The sequence below is a fragment of the Cupressus sempervirens genome, chromosome 5, assembly GCF_028749045.1.
Source record: "Cupressus sempervirens isolate cs-2001-9-10 chromosome 5, ASM2874904v1, whole genome shotgun sequence".
Taxonomy (NCBI): domain Eukaryota; kingdom Viridiplantae; phylum Streptophyta; class Pinopsida; order Cupressales; family Cupressaceae; genus Cupressus; species Cupressus sempervirens.
This window is the reverse complement of record NC_143122.1, coordinates 348291698-348317806: the sequence shown is the minus strand read 5'-3', so window position 1 is coordinate 348317806 and position 26109 is coordinate 348291698. Positions and strand designations below refer to the sequence as shown.

Below are 26109 nucleotides of genomic sequence, written 5' to 3'. Positions count from 1 at the left end.
ATCTTTCTTGATAGGCTCAAACATATAGCAACAAAATGTCCTACATTTTTGTAGTTGAAATATTTGAAAGGAATCTTACCCTCATACTTCCATTTCCCTCTTTCTAATATTTTTTGTGAACAGAGCCTCTAGACCTTCTTGGTCAACTTCTTCATCATAGAGACTCTCAAGGTCTCTCTAATATCTGGAAGTTCTTTCCACATCCTTTCTTTTCTAGGGTGCAAAAGGTGCAACTGAGGCTTTAGATATTGTTTCATCATTTGGTTGACTATTGCCATAGTTGCTCAGTTCAAACACAATCAAGTTCCCTATCAAGGCATCGAGAGATACCTCAACCTTGTCTATTGATCTCATTTCCTCAATGGTTGGGACTCTTATAACATACTTGGTTAGCAATTTTCTTAGTATCTTTTACATCACATCGTGTTCTTGTAGTCTACCTCTAAAGTATTTGATGGTTATCATCATATTCTTCACCCTATTACCATATTTTTATACGTTCTCTCTTTTCATTCTCATTTTATTTTACTTCCCTATTAGGATATCAAATTTAGCCTTCTAGAAATACTTGTCTTTTCCATGGAAAATCTTGAGCTTTTCCCTTATCTCATAAGTGGTATCAATATTCTTTGCATTTGCATACTTAGTGTATGACAGGGTGTCAACTATAGTATCCATGGTATCTAGATGAATATATTTGTCTTTTATTTGATTAGTACTAAGTGGAGCAATGAGCTTAGCATACTTGGTCTCAATGTAGTTCTAGTACCCTTCTCCAAGGGCACTTATATGAAGTCTCATCTTTTTTCACTACAAGCTATAGTTTGCTTTTGAAAAATTTGGTGCTTCTCTTTTAATCATCTTGATCTTTTACCTCAAGCTATTATATTCTTTCCTTAAGAGATCTAGTCTCTAATACCAATTTTTTGTCCACACACACGTAAATATACTGAGAGGGAGGATAAATCAATATATTCTAGATAACTTTAAATTGTTTTACCATTCTTTCCCTCACATTAGTCTACGGTTAGTGATGATTATAACTCAACTAGTTAAGATTAAGAAAAAATACTTAAGACAAATATATCATCACATTAACACAAGTATTTATCTAATGGAAATATAGGTAGGGTGAAAATTACAGTGTGTGAGATGATCCTCACAAAATTTGCACTCTCATGAAGTGCACTCAATCAAGAGATTATCTCTATTATAAGATTACAAGGACATTATCAAGTATTACCTGATTAAAGGATTTAGTTAAGACTCGTGAGCATCTTTCTTGGTTAAGAGAAGCTTGGTTAAAGGACTTGGAACAAAAACTGATGTGTCACCCTATTAGAGGATTTTATTACAAAGATCTTGTCAATTTTTTCCCTTAACAAAACTCGTTATTATAGTGATGAGAAAAGAACATAGATTTTGATTTAAACAAGAAGCTACTAGATTTAGTTGAACATAGATCACCTGGATACACTTGAACCTATCTATACCTTGATCTACCCTCCCTTGGCTCAACAACTTAGACATGATTACTATGTGCTTGGCTCTATTAGTTATAACACACCCCTTCACTATGTTGATCAACACTCTGGCTCTCTTGATCAACACACATTTTTCTCACACACTATTCTTGACCTTTTCTAGTCAAACTTCTCCTTGAGAGATTACAATTATCACAACTATGTGGCTTCTTTCTCTTACACTCCGTAATCTACATGTTCTTTCAAAATGAAATTATTCTATATCATCTTCATGTGCTCATTTGTAAACCCTAATATGAGAATTCAAATTTGAATTCTCTAGCCTATGTCTAGCTTGTAGTCTTGTCTTTGTCTTGTGTTGCTCTTGTCGAATATACCTTTTAGGAAAATAAGTCATGGATGTTATATCACTTTGATGGCTTGCACTCCGAGAAAGAACTTGAATTATTTCATTTGTCCTCAATGTGACAACACCATCACTATTAAATACAATATCAAGTGTGATCTACCTACTTCGTGACATGAAAATCATTGTTTTCATTCCTTAGCAAATCCATCCTATTGGTGTTCTTCATTCTTTGTTCATATTGATTTGTCATACCAACCTATATGATCTCTTGATAATAAGTCCTTGTGTACTTAGCATGATTTTGTCTAAGTGTAATTCCTCTTTTTACTGCCTCAAATTGCTTTGTCTTTCTTACTTCTCTGATCACATCTGTCAAATGGAGTCACACTCATGTACTCACAATGCTTCGTCAATCATGAATTCATATTGGTTGATGTTCTATCTTCACCTTGACATCAATGACAACTTAGTCATAATTGGTCACACTAGTACCTTCATTGGTTTAGTCTGTTAGACTTTTTATAGTTATGTCAAAATAACTATGGATATGTGTTTTATTTATGGTCATTGATATGAATGTTTTCTTCTAAGTACAAAAATGCATGATTTATTTTTTGGTATGATCTTATGTTTGGATGTAATATATTGATGCATTTTTATCTTTTCTATGATGCTTTTGTAAAGGCAATTGCAATGATATATGTATTGTGAAAGATTTTTATATGGAATGCATTAATGGACCTACACGATATGCTTATGTATCAAACTAACATCTCTTAACATTATCTAATTTCCACAATCCATTTCAATGTACAAATTGGTTTCTAGATTTGATTGTGTATTTTTTTTTATCATCAATATTTCAGATCACGCTTTGTGATCCATCATCGACATGAGAGAAAAGGATATGAAAAGAAAGAATTGTATCATTCTTTTTCTTTTCTTTTCATATCATTTTCCTCTCATCCTAATGATGGATCACAAAGTATCATTTGAAATGTTATGATAAAGAAAATACACAATCAGATCTAAAAACCAATTTGAGCAACTAATGTCTCATTCAGGAAATGTCATATAAATATAAATGTACTCAGTCATGTCAACAGTGATAAGGTTTGCAGTCAATTTTTTGTGATAAAGTGATGAGAAGGTCATGTGGATTTCAATTTATTTATACAATTTAAAAAGCAATTTTATCATGTTGAAAGTACTCAAATGCAAATCTAAACCTATATACAACCTAGGACTTTTAGTCACTGATCTTGATATACTATTTTTAATCATTGAGTGTTTTAGACATGAAATTTCAATACAATCCCCTCTAGTGAGGCAACCATGAGGATATGAACATGATATAATTAGGTTAGGTGTCGAAAGTACACATAGACACCAAGGCACAAAGAGCTAGGATGACCAAAATGTCATTTCCATTTGATATTACAAGAAAACATAAGCACCAGGGCTTAAAGAGTCATGATGACCTAAATGTCTCTTGCGTACATACACACCAAACAACATAGAGATTACTCTTTTTTTTGTCCACAATGACCATTCATCGATCATGACCCAATACATATTTTTAGTCTCATATAACCATAGTGACCTATAAATTTAAATCCTAGGGTGGATATTCAAATTGCAATACTAATAAGAAATCACTCAAGAATAAACAAAGAGAAGTTCCAACTTTTATAGTGTACAAATAAATAGGGTCTAGGTATATGAAACAACAATCATGATAGAGCTTCTTACTAAAGAAACCTAATTTAGTCCACATTTCTAGATAATCAAAACCACACCCACAAGTAGAAAATAAATAATAGTATACCCATGTCCTTGCTTCTATAGTTAAAGTAAATATCCTTGTGTTGTTTAGATGAATTAATAATAAAAAATCCAATATAACAAACAACATACAAATAAATTTCAGCATAGCTCAATAGTTTTAGTGGTTATTTTAATTTGATGGATATGATTGTCTATGTTGTCTTATGTGTTTTACATGTTAGTGGTGAAACCCTCCAAGGGTTGGGAGGTAGGAAATTGACTCATATTGGATGAACAATAATTGACAAAAGGATGAATTGATTGAGAAGTCAGGAAATTTCTCCCTATTATGATTCAATTTCTTTGAGACTGGCATTGATCAATTGTAAGCCATGAAGGTTCCAAGAATAACCAAAGGTATCACAAAAGAAACTAAAAGATACATACAAACTAAAGCTTATGAGAGAAGGAAATGCTAAGGAATGTGTTAATAGATGGAACACTAAAGTATGAGAGGCACCTATTTACTAAGTTTTTGCCTACTTGGCAAAGATTCTATTTTTGTTACCAAGATGTTTGTTTACTAGGTTTTCATCAAGTCACTTTTTCTACTTTTTCAATACATTGGATCTTTTCTCTTCTTTTTTTTCTTTTTTTTAATCTTTTCATCTTTTTGATATTATCAAGGTACATATTGCTAGGTTTTCACTAGTATAATATTTTTTCAAAACTTTTTGCTAAAACAAAATCATATTTTCAAGGATTTTTGCAAATTTTAAATTTTTTTAGAACTTTTGAAAATGTTTACATATTTTTTTCACAAATATTTTCTCTTTACACAATTTTTTCTTTTAAGGATATCAACTATATAATTTCTTCAGATGGATGGTGTTGATAGGTTCATGAAGTTGTTCTCCTTCTATTGTTGGAAGTTGATAGGTTGCAGAGCCAAATAATGTAGTGATATAGAGACCCAACTAGTTGGATTCAAAGTTAGATTTATGTTCACAGTGTTGTTGGTTTTTTAGATTCTCTCAAGAAGAAGTCACCAACCTAAATTTTTCTATTTCAAACTTTTTTGTTCTCTTTTGGTAATTTCTAAGATGATTGAACACCACTCGTCAACGTTCATCTAGTAGTTCAAGTTCTTGCAATCTAGATATTATAAAGTCATCATCTGTTACAAGATATTGTAAAGGAAACCATAGAGAGGGGAATTATATTTCAACAGGTAGCATTACTTCTGTCACATAAGCCAAAGAAAAATGTAGCTTCAATAAGTGTTATGATATGTGTTCTATAATTCCATAAATTTAGATTAAGATGAAGGTGTAAGACCCTTCCTAATTTGTTTACCATGATGTGAAATGATTTGAGTATTATTTTGTCAAAGGCTTCAACCTATCCATTACCTTAAGGTTAATAGATGGAGAACCAATGTTGTATGATTTTAAACTTTCCATAGAGATCATCCATATACTTGTTTTTAAACTAAACTATGTTTTTTCTGTTATAATCGAGGAGGCAATATCGTACTTATAGATGGTATAATTTAGGATGAACATGGTCACTTGTTTTACAATTTTATTGATGATCAAAACTACTTTAACTCACTTCAGGAAATGCTCAATATTTGAAATGATACACTTATGACCATTAGATGATGAATGGTATATCTGGTGTTGATCTCTAAGTCTATGATTGCCTATTAATGTCCAAAAACACAATCATTTAGTAGGCAAGGAAGAATGATCATCATTGCGACTAAGCCATCTAGTGAAGGTTGAGCATATATAAGAAATTATTTATTTTGCATTACATGTCGAGAAAGTCAATGATTACTAAGCACCCCAGTTGAGACTGAGCGCATATGTAAGCCAAGCTATTATAGTAGAGATTGAGTAAATTGAAAAGATAGTTTTTTCCAAGAAAATAAAGAACATGTATATAGAAGCCAAGTACCAATATGAATGTTAGTGATGACCGAGTGTCAGCACATTCAGACGCCAAGCAGTTCAGTTTTGTCATATGAGTTTACAATTGCACAAACAACTATGTAAATCTCTTTGGTCGACTTCTATCTGGTATTTAATGTTTCAAGAGATAGTTAAGATGGATATTACATGTCATTATAGAAGGTAATGATCCTAAGGAATGCAAATCAACCAATTAGGAAATAAAAAAGAAATGACAGAAGAAGATGAATTGTAAATTGTTGATTAAGATCTATAACTTTCAAAGAACATCTATTTAAGGAGAATTCTAACCCTAGAATTAGTGTGTGTGATGAGAATATAAGGATGTGAATAGAGAGAGATGGAATGCATGGATGAATGAAAGTGTGAATATGCAAGTGAATAAGTGATCAAGGATAGAATACATCAAGAAATGTGAAGTTTGGAATCAGATCAGACAAGGGAAATCCAAGAAGTGAAGGACTGTAATGAGATATCAGATTGAAAGATCAAAACAGACATTGTACAAAGGAGATCCAAAATCAACTTATAGAGAAAACTGAGGGTCAAGTATTGAATCATTTTTAGTAAGGTCAAATTGGGGAAAGTCTCTTAACCGAGTGATCCTAACAGGTCTATGTAAATCTCCTAACATAGTACTTACATAGTTGTAAGTGTGAAATAATTTAATAAGGTAGGACTTAACACTATTGAAGCTTTTAATAGAGAAGACCCCTCATAGGGTAGATTATATATTATGGTTAAAAATTGTAACCCTAATAGGTAAACTTTATTGTTGCAACAATGAAGATTTGTGAGTTTCATCCCCACCCTAGTTTTACCTTCACATTGAAGTGTTTCTAGGTTACCAAATCATTTTTGTTATGTGTCGAATCTTTCATGGATGTGATGTATTCATTTACTATTCAACATTACAATTTTGATGTTAGATCTAAGATATGAGATGAATTAGGTGTGAATTCAGTAATTGGGTTTTGTAAGTAAAAGTTTAAGATCTTGATTCAAACCCCCCACCCCACTCATTCTCAATATCTTATTTCCCATCAAATCATTCTAACATCTAGTTGATGAGACCAACCACCCACTATTGTAAGGTCCAATGAGTGATAAATGATATTATCTCCCTTGTTGAAGTGTGCATGAGATTACCATACAACTGACATTTCTTACAAGACTCATTGAATCCAATAGCTTCTTTTTTCATATTCAACCAATAGTAGTCAACCCTTAGTAGTTTATGGGATAGAGTTAGACCATTACAATGAGATCCAAAAATTCCTACATGGACTTTTTTTAGTGCATGTTGAGACTCTCCACATTTTAAACACCTAAGAAAAGTACCATCTAAATCTTTTCTATATGAGTAATTCACTATTATGACATATTGTGAGACATTACAAATCAGGTGTCTTTTCTCATTATTAGTAAGGATATCAACTATAATTTTTTCATGTAGGTAGGAGTAGATATGGTTGTATCAAGATGAGTCATGTCTAATGATAGAGCAAACAATCTAGAAATCAAATGAGTCATAGATGAAGAAAGGTGATGTTTCCACCAAACACTCATGTAGTAGAGATCATTTTCCTATAGTTATAGCATAAATGCAAGTGTAGCCATAACCTCATTTGCTTTCTTCTCTAATTTGGGCATCTGTTGGAATGTGATGAAGACAAAATACTTCTTGAAATCATCCACCATTCATTTAAGTTCATTAACTTTTCATCCACTAGTAGAATTTTTGCAAATAAATGTTTGTGTGACTAAAAATGATCAAATTCTAATAATTTTTATAATTTTCAAGTAGAAGTGACTAAATAAATGAGTAATTTGGTCATCATGTAAAATCACAACTAAAAACTTTGTTAGACAAACAAAAATGATTATATAGGTAACTATAATAGTGAGGGTAGGATATGTATGCATCATATGTTGGAGCATAAGGTCATCTCATATTGTTATGCTCGTATGTAGACCTCGTCCAAATATGAATACTTGTTATTGTATTCTTAAATGTGAGCACACTTCTATAAACCATTATTCTCAAGTGATCCCATGAAAGGAGAGACTTGAGAGGTGGCTTATAACTTCCTATCTATGGTGTACAAGACAAAAATGATGTGATGGTGGTTCTCAAATGAACCCAAAGATGGAGACCCTTGTAAGGTGTACCATATAATGGAAGATTGAATGCATAAGAGAAAGAGTGCTAATATCCAAGAGCTTCAAGTGAGAATGAAATGTGATCTATCTAAGATGAAAAATCAGTATTAAGCTAAAATGGAAATGCAAGAACAAGAGAAGTAAGATAAATTTAACAAGATCAAAATTAAAATCTTCCTATTTAAGCTATGCAAGCTAAGATAAATACAATAAAATAAAATGCTAAACTAGTATGTAATAATCCAAAAGTCCAAGTGAGTGGTCAAATGCTCAAGAAATCAAGAATCAAAATAACAACATAAAAATATTATAAAGACATGAGATATGAGAAAGTAAGGAGAGAGACTCCTTTTAAAGATATTTGGATGATAGAGTTTTGTTCTTTAGTTGATCCATATGCTTAATATTCTCAATAGGCAAAAGGGATGGATGTGATTAAGAGACAAAAGAATGAGTGGATGAGATTAAGAGGCAAAAGAGATTCCACTCACCATGGAAATTTTTCATTTCAAGTGTAGACAATTTTTGTTTTTATTTTTAAGTTAGGAACATGTATTTTCATGTGCACATAGAATAAAGGGGATTTTTATTTAATTAGAAGGGGGCATTCAAAATTAGGGTAAGGTGGTCAAACCAAAGGATAAATTCAAATAAATTATTGAATGATGATTTGATCAATGATAAATGATTAAATAATCATGAAAAATTAATTAGAGCATAAGGTGTTCTAGTTCATATATTTAAAATGTTGAAAAGGGGGGCTTATAGTTTACTAGACCATTTTTGGATGATTACATTTGCTCATCTTTGAGTCAACATGCAAGTGATCTGAGAGAGAACATTGAGTTGAAGAATGATGATGCCAAGATTATTGATAAGAGATACAACTCTAAACTAGAAATGAACAAAGTGTAGTGAGATAACAAACCCTAAACTAGGAATGATCAAATGTTAGTAAGGTTGATAATTGTGAATGCACAAGTTGAGGTGAAGTGATGAAATTGAACATTAGGACAAGGTTGATAAGACAATATCAGAACTTATATGATGCAAGAATAATTGATATGTCTAAGAGTGAATAGATTGGATCAAGCATCTGCAAATAAGAAAATATGAAAGGATATCAACTTGATATAAAGCAATGAAGCTGAGATGCTTCTAACAATTAATAGCATAGAATAATCAATTTGTATCATTGAAATACAGGGTTCCTATCCCCTTGGGATCAAAATTGAAGTGATATGGAGGAGATGAAGAAACAATATAGATTTGATCAAATCAAGCTAAGATAAGGTCCATGATGATAAATAAGCAATTGAGAAAGTACAGACCTAGTTTGACCACCAAATGTTGATAATGTGCCCAGTTTGATTAAGTTTGACCAAAAATATAAAGCATTAGAATTAGGTTAAAGAAAGAAAAAATGAGATGAAAATGATAAGGATGAGAATATGAAGAGGTTGAAATGCTGGATAAATAATGAAGTGATGTTTTCCTTGAAAGATGTGAAGATTTTGCCTCAAAAGGGTTAGTCAACTGTACAGAAAAGAGGGAGCTTTTAAATCATGATTTTGACATTGAAGATGAATTTGGATTTGGATTTCAATCCTAAAAAATGAATCTGGGATGTCAAAGTTAGGTTAGGGTATAATTTTTGCACAAATCCAAGATAGTTGAAAATGATTTGAAAGCTGATCATTTGAATAGATCAGATATGATCGTAAGATGAATAACTTCTTGATGGAATAATAAAAGAGAAGAAATGATGATGAGTGAAATACTAATGAATGATGAAGGCATGATTGAGAGGAGAATACAATATATGAGGATGAAGATAGTTGATAGGTGAAGAATTGTTGTGGTGTCCACAACACACGCCCCATTCCTCACTAGGAATGGGGACCCCCTACTTTTTTTGACTCCCGGACTCACAATTCGAGAGTCAGGAGAAGAATTTTTGTTTAGAGTCCAAAAATCACAAAAAAAAAAAAAAAAAAATTGAAAAACAAAAAGAACAAAAAAAATAAAAATTAAAATAAAAATTAAAAAAATATCAAATGCACCGCCCCCTAAAAGACCGCGCGCTCACGCATCGCCCTTCAAAGGCTGCATGTGCGCGCCTTCATGGGTAGCGCGTGCACACCACACCTTCATGGGCAGCACACACATCACCCTTCAAAGGTCACGTGCGTGTGGCTTCATGGGCAACGCACGCGCATCGCCCTTCAAAGGCCGGGCATGCCTTCATGGGCCGCGCGCATGCTTTAAGGGCAACAGAGATCCCACCCACACTCCCAAGGCATTCACCTCCAGTTTTGTCTAAATAGTCATGAGAGGGGTTTAAAATATATCGTTTAAGTATAAGTTGACGTATATGCGACGAATCTTTTGAGATAGGTTTCAAACCTCCTGAGATAAGGTAAAGATTTTAGAAAATTGTAGGGCTTCAGAATTCCAGACTTAGCCAAATTTCAGGGCTTCAGGATTTCAGACTTAGCCAAATTTCAAGATTCACCTCCAATTTTGTTTGAGTAACTAGTGTTTTTGCTATGCATTGTTAACTCTACGGACTAATGTTTGCTTCTTTTGTACGTAAAAATTGCATCCTCAACTTGTCGAGATCATAACTTTTGACTCGGGCCTCAAAATTCAGAACCGCTTATAGCATTGGAATGAAGAACTGAAGATCTAATTTTTTATACTTAAGATATATTTCAATATATGCGACGAATCTTTTGAGATAGGTTTCAAACCTCCCGGAGATAAGGTAAAGATTTTAGAAAATTTTAGAGCTTCAGAATTCTAGACTTGGCCAAATTTTAGGGCTTCAGGATTTCGAACTTAACCAAATTTCAAGATTCACCTCCAATTTTGTTTGAGTAGCTAGTGTTTTTGCTATCTATTGTTAACTCTATGGACTAATGTTTGCTTCTTTTGTAGGTAAAAATTGCATCCTCAACTTGTCGAGATCATAACTTTTGACTCGGGCCTCAAAATTCAAAATCGCTTACAACGTTGGAAAGAACTGAAGATCTAATTTCAATTCTTAAAATAGTGAGCTTTCAGTTGCCTAATTTTAGAGATTGACGAAGGTTCCAACTTAAAATTTTGAGCAAAAGACCTCCAAAAAGGTCATTTAAAAACGCCTAGAAAATTTGTGAAAAAATATGAAAAAGTTGCAAACATTTGATCGTCTTGGATAATCTAGATCTCATGGTTTCTTGCCGAGAAGGATTGGACAGGTGGAGAGAAGACAGAGGTCAAAGTTACAGAGTTGGACACATAAAGAAAATCAAGTTCCTCATCTTATGCAGTTATTGGGGACAAGATTCAATACAGGTGCCTTGAGATTTTTGATTGAAGAAGTAGAGGGAGTGCAAGTTTATGAAAGTAATTGGCTATAAAGAGTGTGTAAATCATCAAAAAGGGGCATGGAGCATATACAAAAAGTGATCTAAAACCTCATTTGAGCAAAACCCAAAAATTGTTTTCAAAATTGAGAACTTTGATTTTTTCACGAATTGAGCTCTGCAGCTCTGCAGGTTCGCAGCTTCGCATTTTCATGTAGCTCCGCAATTCAGAGGTGCACCAGCAGTTGACTGCCAATTTCAAAAATATCACTTTCCATGCATTGGGAGCACATTCTAATGGCAAGTTAACTCCAACACATGCCTAGTGAAGGGCCAGCTTCTATTTTTGGTGTCTCCATGCACTTCTACTTTGACTGATGGCTTCCTCCTACTTTCTCTCTCATGCTTTCATTGTTTTTGACATGTAAAGGGCTCATGCATCCAATTAATGAATAAAATATGGATTGAGTCCCTCTAAGCACTAGTTAGATTATCAATTTGTATATATTTAGTTTGTTTTAATGTTTTAAAAGCATTTTATTGCATTAAGATATCTCTCACTCTCAAGACAAATTGAGGAGACAGTTTCTTATAAATACACCATTGTAAAATGTAAGAAGGGTCGTCATTATTATGCAATAAAGTTATGCTTTTGGTGCTAGCATTTGGAGTGTATTTATTCTTGCCTGAATGTGTCATTGTTTTGTGAATTTTATTCATGAGATTGTGATTGAGCCAAAGGTTTATTGCGTTGTTTCTAGTTGTGCGATCTTTTAGTTTTGGTGTTTGCTATAGATATATGAATTTTGTTGACGTAACGAGCTTGAGAAGATATCACCCGATTGTGTCTACATAGCTTTTTGTCTCGCATGAGTGTACTTTTCGTGGCCTTGCGATTTGATGAAGAGTGAAACATCATTCGATTTGTTAAAGATTCTCACCGACGATTGCATCAGTGGATTCTAGGAAGTGCTACTCCTGTTTTCATTGGTTTCCTATCGATTTCTTCGAAGATTTAACTCGCAGCGTGTTGTGTTCTATAGCTTATGTCTGTTTAAGAATTTCACTTTCAAGTTATTTGATTTCATGTTATTTTCTTTCAGTTTCATTATTTTCTTTGCTAACCCCCCTGTTAGAATAGGACCTCATAGTAGCTGCATTGTTAGAGTTGCATTCATTGAAAAAATAGAAAATACAAAAATATTGTTCTTTTGGTGTGATATTTTGAGACAGCAAACAAATTTTACTTGATTCCAAGGTAAAAGAGTTTTTGGAACCAGCAAAGGCCTCCTCATGAACATTCACATTTATCTTCTACTAAGCGAATTTTGGTACGTCGCAAGACAAACACTGAACCTTGGAGTGGATCCTTAAAAAGATTTGCTTTTCAAGAGAGGAATTACACTATGGATTCTTGCTGTTGACCTCGTGCAAAATGAATGCCCAACAGAAGTGGCGCTAGAAGGAGGGCCTACAAAAAACCTATTATTGGAAACAAGAAAGATTTTGTTAAAGTTTCAAAAATCTTGCACCCTTGCAATAATCTACACTACGTAAAAGGTTCAGAAATCACTTCTAAATTTTTTAGAAATTTAGGTCCACAGGTCCGTAGATTTGCAGATCTGTAGATCCACAGGTCTGCAGCTCCGCAAATTCACAGGTCCGCAACTCCGCAGATCCGTAGGTTCGCAGCTCCGTAGATCCGCAGCTCCGCAAAATTTTGTGGTGCACTATTTTGAGAAAGTGTGCTTCTCTAGAGGTGTGATTTTCCAAAATAAACACAAGTTCCTACAACTCAGTCACTTTCATAAGCATCACAGTGATAAAGGGATTTCCAAGAACTCCACCCATTCACATTACACATTTCATCATCATCATTCGCTTTACATTCCACTTCACACATTTCCATCATTATGCACCATGTCTTTCTTCAATGCCCAAAGTTCACCTTTGAACCTAACTGGACCATTACATGACTTGCCCAAAAATCTTGAAAAGTTTTGCCCACGGTTCATCTATGGAGAATCATGAGATAGAAGATCATATCAAAATTTTCAAAGAGATTTGTAATCAAAACTAGATTCAACATATGGATGTGGTATGCTGCCTTTTTCCTTACACTTTGGGGTAAATGGCATTCAATTGGTACCTCAATCTGCCACCAGCATCAATAATGGATTGGAACTCCTTTGAGAGCAAGTTTCTGGAACAATTCAAGATATATGTTGATCTAGCTCTTCTATATCATTAATTCATCTCAATTAAGAGGGATCCCCATAAGACTATTTCACAGTTTAATCATTGCTTCTATAGGATGTATCAAAGGATGGAGTTTCCATACACTATACCACAAGAAGCTGTTATCCAAGTCTATTTTGGGACAATGGATTCATTAACTTCTATTTTTTTAAGAAGGCTCCCACCCAGAGACATTGATACCATTGAAAAGGTCTTCAAAGAGGTTGTTACATTCACAAGTCAGGTTATTGTTGTTCCAATGCTGACAATTACATATTTCGGATATGGGTCTCAAAAGACCGTTTTCTTTGAGCAAAAGGCAGTTGCATCCGTTGAAATAGAAAAAAATGTGGCTAGAGAGCTTAAGGCCATGAAGGAGATGATGTCTCTTTGATCCAATGAACTTGTGAGAATAAAGTTGAATTCTTCAAGAGACCAAGACAATCATCCAAGACAACTTGCTACCCAAAACAATTATTCTCAAAATCAGAGTGGAAATTTTGGCCTTTACAACAACATCAACAATGAGAATAATCATATTACAGGAGTGAGTCCAAGTAAAAATGGGTATGGGCACAATAATTTTTCAGATCAGCCTCGACACACTACTACATTTGACCTCATTTTTTGACCAAATTTTTTGACCATCAATTAAAATGGTTTAGGTTGGTATGATTATAGAAGGAATTAAAAAAAATCTAAGCCCGTGTTGGTCGAAATTTCGACCAACCTGTATTGGTCAAAATTTTGACCAACACGGGCTTAACTTTAAAATGAAATATCATTTTTGATTTCATTGTTGTGCGAAGGAGATGGAGCTACAGAACCTTGCTTTCCCACTGCCAGCTCCTCATCTGGAACACTAGACTCTCCATCTCTCGCATCTGGCTCTAAATCTGGCGAAATGATTCCTCTTGATCATCTGTACCTGGACCTCATCGACTGGTTGAGGTAAAAGGTTTTTCTATTTGCTCGAGGTCCCAATATGTATTACCATATGGCTATGGCCTTCCCATTTGACTTGTGCATGCATTCTGAAGCAATAGATATTGAATAAACTTCCTGAGTTTGCACCAGAGTAGGGGGAGATGATACCATCTACAGTTGCCATTAGCGATCTAGTTGATCAGGCAAATTTGTACGCTAGCGTTCTTCCCTCTGCATCCTCTTGTGCCCATCTACAGCCCTTACATCTCTCCATCTCACTAATTCAAAATTTACTACAATTTTTGTAGATGGAAAAAGCTAGAGGTTGTATGGTAGGAATTAGTTGAGTGGGGAGAGTGTCTTACTATTGATTGAAGGGTTGAGAGAGAGTGGGGGAGTGGGATATAAGCATCTTGGAGATCATTTTACCAGAGGGCTTTGCTAGGTTAGGGTTCATGAAAGTACACTGGAGGTGCATAACAATATGTGGAAAAATGGAACTTTCTAATATATTAACCAAGTTTTACCATGCTTAAAGCCAACAAAATGATCCGTGTTTAATTTATGCTCATCTTGACAGATAATAATATTTTTGTAATCTATTTTAATCCTCAAAACATGGGAGCCCAGTCCAATGATGTTCTTTTAGTTCGTTAAAGGATTTTTTTAAACATTTACCATTTGCATGTACGAGATTTGTTTAGTTCTTTTTATAATTATTAATTTTTTAACCTATGCAAATATATATTTTAATTTGTAATTCGTATTAGGGTGTTCTTATTGTTGGAAAATGAGAAATTTGTCCTTAGGAGCTGGTTGGTATTTTTGAGTTTCTAATATCTATCAAAGTCAGCATACTCTTACTCTGTTAAAATATGTGGTCGAGTTTCTAATCTTCTTGGCAGGGGTAATGACCTGTGAAGTGGGTTGTTGGAAAAGTTGAGGGATATGATTTAATGGAAAGGTTGGGGGAACTGAAGCATATAGTGTGTTATATACCAAATATCATCCGTAGTTAGAAATGGAACTTATTGAAATACAAGATGAAAGGGACAACTTGAAGGTCAAAGTTGGCTAGTGGTCTTCCCAAAGGAAGTGTGCTGATGGCAAATTCTCAAACCTTTTCAGAGGAGCAAAATAAGATGACTACAAATTGGAAATGTCAAACACAATGTTAGAGGGATTATCATTGCCTATATTGAAAATACAAACTCAACAAGGGGATCATGTAACACGACCAAATAATAATAACAATAAAAATGACATAGGTGGTTTTTCTGCACTCATCAACTTTTGTGACACGTTTTTTGTGGTTCATCTGTGTAGTTTTGAGTTTTGGGTCAAATTTGACAAAAAAACATCTCTCACAAGGCCAAATATGGACGTTCATATATAATAATTAAAATGTTACTCGTGGTGTTTCTGAAGTGCATCAACTTATATGATATGGTATTTTGGCTTTCTGTGTAGCTTTGAATTGATCTTAGAGTCCATATCTCACAAGAACCCATCTCTCAAGAGTTCAACACGTCTTATGCAGATAATGTACTATTCTGTTTTAGGCAATTTTATTTACTGAGTTTCTGTTACAGTCATCCCTGTTTAGCTTCTATTATGCCATACATAGAGCATTCAGAACATGTGCAAAAAATATATCACAAATGATAATAGTAATAAACATTCCAACAGTGCTACATTAAATAAGAGCATTTAGTTGTGAGGAAATCATGGTTCCCAAAGACTCAGGAAAAATTTGGCTGACCTAAATTGACTTGGGCTCAGCAACTTAAAAAAATATTTACATTCAAAACTTGGTAAAATCTTGGAAATAATTTGGCATGCATGAATTTCTCCTACATAGATGCCAAGTACTCACCCCAAGTTGCTCTGTAATCTCACCGTAAACTCAATTCAGTTGGATATATCCACTTTAAATCGGTTGACAGAAGAAGTCCCATTCATTGAAAGCCCATATAAAATATACATTGGTAATCTGGCAAAGACTGTAACCACTGAAACCCTGAAAAAGAAATTTGCAGAGAAGGGGAATGTTTTAGATGGAAAATTCATTTGTATACAGCAAACAAGAAAGTCATGTGGCTATGGATTTGTTTCGTTTGACATGGAGGCTGCTATTTCCTCATTCAGTAATGCGATGAGCTTTCAAAGTCCTTACTTAACCTTGCACTTATAAGAGTCAAGTTTATGTTTTTTGGACTAATCAATGAATTTTAATCTTGAATTACATATTAGCGATACAATACATAAGAGCAAAGAGACCCTTTACACGTTCACTGCATTTAACTTTACAAGGTTGCTGATAAGTGTTGCAAACCCATTAGCCATTTCAATGCCAGCCATCCTTCACCATACATTAGAATCAAATTTCAAAAATCTTTGAATTGATTTTTGTCTTAAAAAAATGGCAATAACTCAAGAACTTAATCAGTGCTAAAACTGCACTGTTTGTCTGTTTGTTACTATTTGTAAATTTGAGTTGTCTTTTAAAAATGACAATAACTATCAATAACATGATCAACACCGTATCTGCATTGTTTGTCTATTTATTACTATCTTGTGCTTGATCACAAATTTTGAGGAAAATGGATGCAACTTTCACTACTGCCAAACTTATGTATTTATGGAAAATTGGACCCAGGTCCCTAATTATCCTTTTTTGTGTAATGAACTATCACTCCAATTTCATTCTGATGATTTGATCTGGCTTTGTGCAAAGGTTTCCCCCTCCCTCTAATTGAGTTCACTCCTAAGCTTGACCTTCTTGTGACCTGAAGATCCATTTGAAGCCACAATGCAAGTTTTGGAGAAAATCTGTGGTACAACTAATTTTTTCTAAAATCCATGGTACTGCAACATGATTTTCATGTATGAATGTTATAGATAGCCTTTGGATTTCCAATTCCTAGTTTTGGCCTATTGTTTCCAATAGCAACACCTTCAAGGATTATTTTCAAATAATATTGCATGGTTATACCAAAATTTTGGTGGAATTTCAGCTAATTGCTGCATTCAACTTGATTTTGATTTTGATTCTGCATTCAACTGATGTATATCCTACCTTTCCATCATGTCTGATGTCAAATTTTGGGCATTATATTCATTTCATGACTATTTTAATGGACTCTGGTGAGTATTTTAATGGACTTTGGGCAGAAATTATGTGGAATTGCTTGGTATTTACTCTTTAGTATAGTGGATTATAGGTATCTCCCTCAATTTATTGTACAACATAGCTATGCTAGATTTTTTAATTTCACATTGATGGATTAAACAACATCCCCTTAAATTTATCCATGTGTAATTTAATAATTTACAGTGGTATTTAATTGCATAAAGGAGCCTCGTCTAGGATTTGTTTCTGGCTGGATTTCAGACCTTGTTTTTCTTAATGGTTGCTACTAACTCAATCTTCAATAAAGCGGTATATTTTGTGCCATGATAAGCACTGCCTATTGATGCATTTGGTTTTTTGCTCTAGTTATTTTATTGCGAGTTGTGTCTTAAAAAACATGGGAGTTGTTTATGATCAGTGTTAAAGAATGATGAGTTTCATATTTGAACATTTTTCTTAACCTGTGTTTATAGTTCTCTTAAACGATTTACTGAACCATGTGCAAAATACAATCATTCATGCTTGCAATAATGCAACATAAAGTAGAACTAACGAGAGGATGGTATACAAAATAGAACTGAAGTTTAGGACACCTAGAAAATGAAAATTTTAAGACCGATTAGTGAAATCAAGGACTGCAGTAATATTCCTTCATTTATGAAACCTTTTTTGAGATAACTCACTTGGTCTTTCAAGGACGAACCACATTAGGAGCTTCTTGATGAATATGATGTGGTTTAGTCCTTTCTTGCCTTTTAAAATTTTTTTCTTCTAAAATCTTTAAAATAGTTATATGATCTAGGATGAACGTAGTTCCACAACAATGCAAAATTATTTCGGATATCTTATTAAGCAAGCACAAAGTACATCAATTATCAACTCCAAAAAATATTCATCTAGGGTCGTGAGTTTATGATTTATTTGCATATTGTCTTGTTAATAATCAATAATTGACATCTCTCCATTTTCTATATCTATCCATCCATCTATCTATAATATTTTAATATATTTTGAAAATTCACACACACACACACACACACACATCTATACTTTAGAAGTTAGTTTACTTCCGCCCCCAGCTGTCCCTATTTTTGGCTTTTTAGGAAATGTCTTGGAAATGCGTCCCTTGCCGTCCCTGTCTTGGAAACCCATGAAACATAGCTTTCAACCCTATCCCATGCTAGTCTGATATGTATGCTTAACATATTATTCAACCCATCCAACATCTAAAGGTCCATGATTTGCCAAAAAGATTAGCCATGAGTAGATAATATGTTGAATATTCAATCTTCATTGCCCTCCAAGGGAGGGGTTTCCTCCCTTGGGTCTACTTATATACTCTCTAATGTTTGTGAGTCCCTTCTTCATGGTTTCCTCTTCCCATTTTTGTTTTTATGAGTTCCTGCCTCTCCTCTTCTTCTGTTTGCCAATACCAAGTGCTTTGGCAGCAGATTGGCTTATACATCTTTATTCAATTGCTTCATCAGGTTCCAAATTACAATCTTGGTCACACTCCTCTAAATTGAATTCATATTCAGAAGACACACACTCTGCCACAACTATTTCTGCAGCCACTTTAAATGCCTTGCAGGGATACCCACTGTCTACCTGCTTAGATGTGTTTCCAATTTCGTCTGTTGCACTTTCACCAACTTTTTGAGTAATTTTACATGCCATGTTATAATTATCATCTTGTCCAATTTTATCATATAATGAAAAGCACTAAGGTGCCTCATCCTCAATTGTAGGTTGAGAAATATTGTTTTCTCTATTTATTGGGATTTTTTGTGTTATTTTTCTAAACGCACTTTTTGGTTGGCAGTTTATGACAACTACTTTCTGTGTGAGATTTGCTACCACATCTTTAGCAGTAATATCTCTTCACCTTAATTTCCATTGATTGTTCCCAGATCCTGGCCATAGTTTAAGTTTGATAAATCCAGTGACAGGGCTTATTGAGGTAAGTTTAATTCTGGCATATAGCGGTGGATTCTTCTTCTCCATGTCAATCCCAAGCACTTTCCTTAGTTTCAATCAATAAAATGGACCTAGTCTGGAGCCCAGTATTCAGAAGGTAGGTTGTAGAATCCATTCCAGAATGTGCTTTCTAATGGTGCATTTGATCTAGGGTTAGAGTTCTTTTCGCACTTCTCTGTGTGAACCAAAGAATCTCCAATCCACCATGGGGCTGCTTTCAAATAGTTAGTCCTTGCTTTCTCAGATTGAACATCCAACATGATAATTTCCTTAGGGAGGAAGTATGCAGAAGCGTTGAATGTCCAAAGGTGATTGCCAATTCTAAACTTCTTTCGTACTTGCTGCACACCCATTAATGTTTCCTAACACTTCCATTGAGTTGAATGCATCTGCCAGCATATCAGTCATTGTCGAGACATTGACTTTTACATGGTGGAGCAGAGATTGTGGAGCCCTTGGAAATGTCTGAAATAGATACACATTTATCCTTATTTTTGTCCAATCAAATTTTAAATTTCTTTTTTCTCTGCACTGTGGATATTGTGCACCATCATAGAGATATCTTATTTATCATCTCATGTTTTTTGGGTATTTGTTCTTATCATCAATAATTTTACTTACAATTTTCAGATGCAAAAGAAATGATTCTAGGGAGAATGATAGAGACATTTCTTGTAAAAATCAGATTCTGGTCTTGAACAGGCTTAGAATGAGGTTGTTGCTCTATATCTGTATGCACTCAGCACATGAACTAGCCAAGGCTAACCTCTTAAGACAATAAAAAATGAAATGTAGAATATTTTTCTTATACAACATCATTTTTGGCTGGAAGTCATGTCACTACCAAAATGTTATCAAAATTAAAATTATAAGAAGCAAAATAAATCATACAAAAGTTGTAACCAGAGTCTCTACTACACACCCTGTGCTTAGTACTGCTGTATCCAATGTGGATACAGTTCAGATACTTGCAGTTTCTGTATCCACACATGCCCCCAAAAATACTAGATTTCCATCTATATTAGATACATTGTTATTTCATTTTGAAAAAGTTTGACATGAACCTTTCTAAGCTTAATTTAAAAGCTTCATTGGTGCAAATTTAATTTTTTTTTGTTAGTTGTAAAATTTTGTTTTTTTTGAGTTGAGATTATAATTTATTATTGTTCACCTAGATTTTTATTTTAAATTTTTGAATTTTGAATATATCTTGAATCTTTTCTTTGTTAATTAATACTAAAGTTCTACTGAATCTTATTTTAATTTAGATTTAAATGACATTGTATGATTTAGTTATAGGTCCTAGTTTGTATATTCTGTATTGTTAAATCAACTTATAATTATTTATGTAGCACTTATGTGTTTAGTTGCTTTTACACTAATGAAAATCTCTACTAACAACTTAGAAATTTGTGTTAAATATATTTCTCTGTCTTTTTCATTAGTGACGTATCCATATCAGGGTCTCTAAACATGGCTGTATCGGTGTCTGACACAGTATTTGAATTTGTATCTGTATCCATATCCATGTGACTTTGGTTGTAACCCCTTTTTAATTAACTCTCCTGCATGCAGTGTTCAATTATCATTTTTTTTTTATATATTCTACATACATTAGCGTATGCATTGTAATCTCAAATCTTTTATCAGAATATTGATAACTTAGATGTATTTCATTCTAATTTTGTTATCAAGTGAAGGGCCACTTAGTTAAACAGTGTTTCTAAATCACGATCAGGTTATTAATTTTTTTTTTCATATATCCTAAAGCAACGATTCAAGCCAATTTTGAATCTTTTGTATATCTATGAATGGAATGTGAATTCTTATGACATGACTTATGTGTTATATTTAACAATTTATTAGTAGGAAATCTGCAATGTTTCTGCTACAATTGTGGACACAAGACCGAGTACAAAAATAATGCAACATAAAGTAGAACTAACGAGAGGATGGTATACAAAATAGAACTGAAGTTTAGGACACCTAGAAAATGAAAATTTTAAGACCGAATAGTGAAATCAAGGACTGCAGTAATATTCCTTCATTTATTAAACCTTTTTTGAGATAACTCACTTGGTCTTTCAAGGACGAACCACATTAGGAGCTTCTTGATGAATATGATGTGGTTCAGTCCTTTCTTGCCTTTTAAATTTTTTTTCTTCTAAAATCTTTAAAATGGTTATATGATCTAGGATAAATGTAGTTCCACAACAATGCAAAATTATTTTGGATATCTTATTAAGCAAGCACAAAGTACATCAATTATCAACTCCGACAAATATTCATCTAGGGTTTGATTGCTCATGGGGAAACCTAAAGGATTGACATTTATGATGATCTAGCTTGTCATAGTCTATGCTTGTATCCACTCTTTCTGGTATGTAGCCATTGTGTACTAGTGATTATACCTTTCTTGCATAGTCTTTGTTGCCTAAGATTTGACCACGAAGTAGGTAAAGAAAGTTCATCATAAGCACACTCAATAGTAAAATTTGGATTGCAAGTTCATCATAAGCATGCTCACTACTTCAACAAAATCAATTTTTGGAAGTTTCATTTAATACAACGAGAACCCACCTTCTATTGGTATTGGAACCTTCCTCCATTCGGGGCACTAGCCAATCTTCTCCCCCTACCCCCTACAATGACCCCATTGCACATTTTTTTTGTTTATAGAATTTATTTATATGTATATGCTTTATGGTTCTTCTTTGCCTTCATTCCTGCCTGTGGTGTCTATGCCCATTTTGAACGACCAATAAGTAATGGAGGGTTTTGCTCTAGTTGCATATATCTGAGGAATTCAAATCCCCATTTAGCTTCTTGTTTGCAAAGAGTGTCATTCTAACCTCTAGCAGTTATTATAAAAGTCATTTAGGTACTTGAGGAAGCTATGTTGCACAACCCATATCACTCATATAATCCTACACTTGAAGGGAGCCCAAATCCAGTTACCATGGGATTGTTTTTTGATCAACAGAACATTGACAAAACATATGTGTTAAACTTGCATATGTGAGAGGTTGATATAAGTGCTCCTTTAGAGTTATGTTGATGGTGTGAAACATTTTAACATTACCCATAAAGACATTTTTTCAGTTTTAAATCTGTGGTATTTCCTTAAGAAGGCTTCTACTTCTTTTTTGCTTCCAGTCTAACCGATGTATCCAGTTTTCTCATCTTCAAAAATTGCTTGAAATTTGAAATGGAATGACTGGGAGGCATTTATTCATTTGAGGTGGCTATTGGATACATGTCTCATGATGATTTTGATGGATAAAGTTTGCAGATGGACACAAATTGGCACACAATACTTATGCTCCACAAATATAATGTAAACATGAGAGGTACATTACATAGCTGCCTTGGTGTATTTATTGTTTTGCTCTTGGTCATGGAATTTGTTATATTCTATATAAACTTTAATATCTAATTTCTTTTTTGTTTTCAGTTATGAGAAGTGGGCCATTAACTTTGTTAGAAGTATAAAAGAAAAGGTCGCTCCCTTAAGGACGACCAAAATGCCAAACTCCATTGTGATATTTGTCTTAATACAGACAACACTATTAATAGTTGTATAGCTTGTTATGAACTATCTAGAGGGGGACCAGAATGCAAAACTCCATTGTGGTATTTGTTTTCATATGGACAACACTATTAGCAGTGGTATAGCTTGTTAAGTACTATCTAAAAGGAAGTATCTATACACAATCATCCCATTACACATTTTTTTGTTTATAGCATTTATTTGGTTGTCTATGCTTTACGGTTCTTGTTTGTCCTCATTCCTGCCTATGGTGTCCTTGCCCATTGTGAAGGACCAATCAGTGCTGGAGGGTTTTGCTCCAGTTGTATATATTTGAGAAATTCAAATCCCCATTTAGCTTCTTGTTTGTAAATTGTGTCATTTTGACCTCTAGCAGTTAAAAGGCATTTAGGTACTTGAGGAGGCTATGCTGCATAGCCTATATTTCTTATATAAGCCTACACTAGAAGGTGTAAAAGTTTAATAGGATCTTTGATAGAGGTATAGTGATATCCTTTTAATATTAATATGAAAGAGAAGACACTAAAATGTAACTCTTATGGAAGACTGAAATAATTTTAGACTTCTAACATATGACAGTTATATGAATACTCAAGGTATTCTATATTATCTTTTACTTCCAAACTATAATTTATATTATGTAACTGAATTGAATGTAGACAAACTGTGTTGTAGATCTGATTGCTGTTGAGACTAATGCATTACCTTTTGTTATCGATGACAGTCTCCAGCTATCGATATATATATATATATATATATATATATATATATATATATATAAACATAGAGTGTCATCCATTTTAAGTAGCCCAATCATGATGGTCTAAATTCAAAGAGTCGGCATACAGTGCTAATATTTGGCCATGAAATCTTCGGAGAAATTTTTCTAGCAAGAAAAAAACTCATAATTACCATATTTATCTAACTTCAGCTCCCTCATATTTCAAGTTTTAGATTTCTACGATTGATTAGTATGGTCCACTGCCTCTCTTTACAGAGTTAAGAGCACAAATGATTTGTATTTCAGCCTATTTGCAGAATGATGAGACCAAGAGCTTGACAACATCCTCCAAAAATGTCAAGCCCAGATACAAAAATCAATTCAAGACCATAAGAAAAAACTGCGCACTAGTAACTTGCTTGAAACATCTGTAAAAGACATTTTCTCATCTGTAAACAATAAATTGAAAATGACATTATCTCAGTGGCAATGTCAATTTCTCAGACATAAACTGCTAAGGTAAATATCCTGTAGTTGGCATCTACCAGATATATCTCTCTTTAACAGTTTGCGGACATGCACACAAATAACTTGTATGCTCCAGCCTCTGACAATCAGTAGTAAGATTATCTTTTAAATTGACAGATACTTCTACAAATCTGAGAAAATTAAAGCACACTTTTGAAAGCAAAGGTCATCAAACCATAAAAAGGTAGGAATGTCAAAGGGAATCGTCTCCTTCCAGCTGTTGCTGTGCCAGATACCTTTCCCTCCGCTCTTTTTGATACAAAGCAAGAATAGTTCCTTATTAAATTGTATTTTTAAAGTTAACATTATCATATTTCCACGATCCACAATCCTAAAGTTGCATGGATATAGAGGGCATGCGAAGAATAGGTCAGAGCAAACCACATACCCATTCATCTATGACAAGCCCTTCACCAATAATTCGTGGAGCAACATCTTCTGGAGGTTTTTTTCGTGCCTCAATTGTAAACTCAGCTTTAGCCAATTGCTTCTTGAGCTTTTCCAACTCCTTTATAAATGTCAAAATTGAGGATAACCAATTCAATACATTAATTTTCAAAATGTAATTAAAATAGTCTTAATCAATCATTTCACTAGGAGTGTTTATGCATAAAATCCAAGTTAAAATGGTCTTAATCTATTGTATGACCAGGGGATGTTTGGAATTTTGAATTGTGATCATGTCATGAGATTATTTTAAACCAATTAACAGATTTCTACTTATGATTCTTCAAAATTTTCACTTACAGGAGTGGAACGTTGTGGATCCAAATAAACAACGCACAATATTTGCTCTACTGCTACTAGTTCCTTCTGCTCTTCAAACTTCTCACCAAATTCACAAAATTAGAAATTTTGTAATCTAGTAATAAGTTCACATCAATGTTCAGACCATGAAGAATATTTCTTCCTAACTAGCAGCTTCAAACAGATTCTACATTATGCATCATTTATGTAACTTCTTCTATTTCTTTGAAAACAAAAAAGTTTACCAGCTCTAAATCATATTCCACTCCGTCCTTGACTTTCAGACTAACAATCTTGAACTTGTCTTTAACTTTTTTCTCCGGTTGTTTCTCAGACTGCTCAGGTGGCTCCACAAATTTAAATACTGCATTGTACATGCTCCACATCACAATATAATCAATATAATCAATCATTTTCAATAGAGCGTATTCTAATAACAAGCCAGATCTCTAGTAATAACAGAGAAGCCTCTCCAATATTGTTTTTTGACATCAAAGAGAACTTACCAGTTGCTATAAGTGACTCTCCTGGAGTAAGCATACCTCTATAGAGTCATATATAAGAGAACTTACTAGTTGCTATATATAATGGTAATGATGATAATAAAATAAATAAATAATAATCTGCAATATATAATAATAGTTAGTAAAAATGATAAATTTGTATTACTATTATATAAATTTCCTACCAAAAACACTGTACAAGATGATGTACATGCACTCGAAGCTCTCTGGGTCTATGGAACACTCCAAGCTATCTAGATTTTTTTTTGCACCTTATATGTAAAGAAGTTTGTGCACTAAGTATTCATTTGTTTGTATTTTGAGCATTCCACTAGTCTTTCCTAAGTATTCTTTGCTCTCTGTTGTTCCTCATCATATCTAGCTCCATGCACCAATATTACACACTTGCAAAAACAACTATGTTATCATATTGATTGCTAATTTATTTTTGAATATTGTCATTAGGGGAGGGCACCTCAAAAATATCCCCTCTTTGAGGAACACATCCCAGGAGAGGAGATGGCATTTCCTTGGCATATTGGCATTTTGAGGATCCCCTCCTCTTAGAAATGATGAGATTTAGGGATCATGTATCCCTATGGAACACTGCTATCAAAATTACCTAAATTAGTAAAATTGCAAGGAATTTTAGTAGCTACCAGTAGTATTCCTATAAATATTAAGGTTGGCTATATC

The 26109-nt window shown here is 33.6% G+C and overlaps 1 pseudogene across 1 annotated transcript; it reads right to left on the bottom strand.

The window, feature by feature from the left end:
- Nucleotides 1-24096: 24096 nt before the first annotated feature.
- Nucleotides 24097-25450, bottom strand: LOC149556141 (vesicle-associated protein 4-2-like; annotated as a pseudogene). Its single transcript, XR_016365355.1, has 5 exons — nt 25417-25450; nt 25156-25274; nt 24911-24988; nt 24548-24671; nt 24097-24412 (listed from the first exon to the last, which is right to left on the bottom strand). The product of XR_016365355.1 is annotated as a vesicle-associated protein 4-2-like (transcript).
- Nucleotides 25451-26109: the final 659 nt, after the last annotated feature.